Below are 3,699 nucleotides of genomic sequence, written 5' to 3' on the forward strand. Positions count from 1 at the left end.
ATTCCCATCTACCAAGAGACAATCCAAAGCAAAAAAAAGAGCAAGCAATGTAAGACTCCTCATTATAAACCCTAAATTCGTTCTTGATTGTATCTTGTATTTACATTCTTATTTTCTTATTGTATTTCTCATTTTTTAAGATTTTACGAGGATTGCCTGCCTCAGGGAAGGAGGTTTTCATAGTGAGCTTTGAGTGGGGAGTGAGCTATTGGATTAGTCACCTCAAGAAGGTGGATACTAAGTAAAATCCAAGCATTAGCATTCTGAAGATTCTTTGCTTTGAGTTTCCTCTGCAAATCAAGCTCAAAGAAGCAAAGCGAGCTATTCATCCCCCTTTAGCTCAAACGTGTCTTAACAAGTAGTATTAAAGTGAGGCAGCTCTTCATTGGATTAATCATCGGAAGGAGTAAAGAGCTAGAGGAAGAAGAAGAAGTTGAAATTACAACTCAAAAGACTCATCAATTGAGAGAGTCTAAGTTCAAAATAAATCCAAGAGATGGATTTGGATACTCTTGGTGCAATTTGCACTAATAATCTAACTCAGGTTTTGATGAATGACAAGTGGATTAAAGTTAGAGTATTTTGTGACTTAATTGCTTTACCAAGTGAATAGGAGTTGAAAGGTCTGAAGGACCTGACACCAAGCTGAAATCCAGCTAAGTCTGTGGGACCTGATAGCTATGGGGAGTCCAGATAGGTTCACGAGACCCGATATCTGGCAGGAAGTCCAGTTGGGTCTGCAGGACCTGACAACCAGTCGAAGCCCAGTTGGGTCCGCGGGACCTGACAATTAGCAAGAAGACCTGGTGGGTCAAAGGTGTTGTTCCCCGTGGTTGTTTTGGTGTGATCAACCAAGTTAAAGTTAGGTCATGTTTTGTTTTGATCCCTATATCTAAGTGTACAGGAGCTTAGAAGCACAGGAAGTTGAGCGGAAAACGCAGCTAGCGAGAAGGATGACACCGGTAGAGAGCTGACGAGCTTGGTGCATCCGAGGGATAAAGTACTGCAGAAGAGTACACCAGTGGACGAGAAGAACGTAGATGATGTTCGAGGGACGAGAACCCAGAGTGGAAGCCTACTCGAGGAAAAGGCCGGAAATTGGGTTCGGGTGAGCCCTATTTCGGTTGGCCGCAATCACCCAGGCGATCGGAGCAGCAGAAGAGTGTAAGAAGATGATGAAGACTGCTGGAGGCGCCCTCAATAAGGGTTGAAGCCACCTCCGAGGCATGCCGGCGCCTCCGAGGCACGCCGACGCCTCCGAGGCACGCCGGCGCCTCCAAGGCACGCCAACGCCTCCGCCACCTTCAGGCGGAAGGCACCCTCCATAAGTGTGGAGAACGCCCTCCATAAGAATAGAAGGCGCCCTCCATGAGTATGGAAGGCTCCTTTAGCCAATTAAAGTAGTCGTTCGCAGTGGATAAGATTTATCCACTGCGCCTCACTAGAGGCGCCCTCCAAGCCCTTTGGAGATACCCTCAAGTTACGGATAAGTTTTTCCAAGGGCTATAAAAAGACTCCTGGACCTAGGAAATATATATCAACTCTAGTCTTAATTTCCCAGCACATTCCTGAGCTTTTGAAAAGTGTAATAGGCTTCTCCGCCTACACGGAGGAGATCTTTTAGCGCTTTCCTTTGCCTTGGATTAACAACCAACTAAGTTGTAACTAAGTAATTTCTTTGTCTTTCTTTATTTATTAGTTGCTTAAATTCGTTTATATATCTGAGTTGAAGATCGAGGAAGAATTTTATGTTTCTATTTCAGGCAATTCACCCCCCTTTTGCCGGCCCTGCTACGCCAATAAGTGGTATCAGAGCCCAACCACCTCAGAAGGACTGACTATCGACTGAAGCATCAAGATCAAAATGATGGTCTGACAAATGATCTATCCACCAAAATTCAAAGGAGAATTTTCGTCATGGAAGAAACACATGGAGGTATTCTTCAAAACTGACTTCAAAATTTTACTAATAATTAAATACAGTTTTGTAGCTCCAAAAACCTCCCAAGGCGAAGAAAAAGAAGAATATCAGTGAACCAAAAAGGAGCAAGCAGACCTTGTAGCAAACGGGCGAGCCGAGTTCCACCTACTCAACGTACTTCCACCCTAGGAAGTAAATCGAATTGGAGATTACAACTCAGCAAAGGAACTTTGGGAGAAATTCCTGGAACTGCACGAAGGAACTTCCGAAACAAAGCTTGCGAGACGGGACGTGCTCCGGAATCAACTAATGAACATCCGGATGGAAGAAGGAGAGACAATAGCATAACTACATAGAAGACTCAAGGAGCTAATTGTTGGAACCCCAATGTTGTTTTGGTGTGATCAACAAGTTAAGTTAGGTCCTGTGTGTTTTTAACCTTGTGTCTAAGTGTGCAGGAGCTTAGGAGCACAGGTAGTCGAGCGGAAGACGCAGCTAGCGAGAAGGACGGCACGCGGTGCGTCCAAGGGACGAGGCGCTGCGACAGAGTACACAGGCGGACGAGAAGGAAGCGTGCGATGGTTCCGAGGGACAAGAAGTCGGAGCGGAAGCCTGCTCGAGAAGACCGGAAGTTGGGTTCGGGTGAGCCCTATTCCGGATGGCAGAGATCACCCAAGCGAGCGGAAGACTCGGTCTGAGGCGAATGGAGCCGGAGCAGAAGACCCGGGCCGGAAAAAGTCAACAGGGTTTACTTTTCCAGTCGGGGCGCCCGGACCCCTCCGGGCGTCCAGAGTTGACTTTTTGACCAGATCGCGTCAATCGCGATCTAAACGTTGGGGGATAAAGTTTTATCCCCCAGGGCGCCCGGAACCACTTCGGGGTGCCCCGACCAAGGCTATAAATACAGCCTTGGTCCAGAAGCTTTTCAACAACTCAAGCAATTCATTTTTTCTACACTTGTACGCTTTCTCTGTAGTTAAGCTTCTGTTTTCTGCGCTTCATCGTTATAAGAGGCTTCTCCGCCTGAAGGAGTTTTTAGTATGATCATTTTCTTTGGATTAACAACCTTCCCGGTTGTAACCAAGTTAAATCTGGTGCCTCGTCTTTTCTGATTTACTTTCTGTTTAGCTAATTTATGCAAGTGTTAGTTTAATAGTTCGAGAAGGGTTTGTTTCTTATTTCAGGCTATTCAACCCTCCTTCTAACCGGCCACCGCGATCCAAACTAATTACCGAATTATCAAATCTCGGAGAAACGGTAACGAATCGGAACACACAAAGGTATGCATTAAATGTGTTCCCAAGAATACCGGAATGGACATCTATAGTAGACTCCTACTATATCTCAAAGGATCTCGAGGTAAGTACACTAGACAATCTCTTTTTCGTTTTCGAATTACATGAATCTCGGTGTATAGGACAAAAGAGACCAAGCCAGAACATTACCCTAAAGGCAAGAACTAACGATTCCGACTCCAAAAAATCAATTGATGAAGACGAAGTTGCCCTAATGGTAAGAAAGTTCAATAAGTTTATTCAATCTAATAAATTTAAATCGTAGACAAATAAGGATTATCGAAGCAAAAGGAAGGTCCGCTATTACAACTGCAATGAAGAAGGGCACATCAAGGATGAATGCCCTAAACTAAAGAAGAAGGAAAAGGAAAAGTACAAAAGACGAACATCCTCCAAACACAAGAAACTGAAGGCCACATGGGATGAACCATCATCCTCTTATTCCGAGGTTGAAGCTTTCTCCGGACTAGCTTTACTGGCCAA

This window comes from Zingiber officinale, chromosome 1B (assembly GCF_018446385.1).
Source record: "Zingiber officinale cultivar Zhangliang chromosome 1B, Zo_v1.1, whole genome shotgun sequence".
NCBI lineage: Eukaryota > Viridiplantae > Streptophyta > Magnoliopsida > Zingiberales > Zingiberaceae > Zingiber > Zingiber officinale.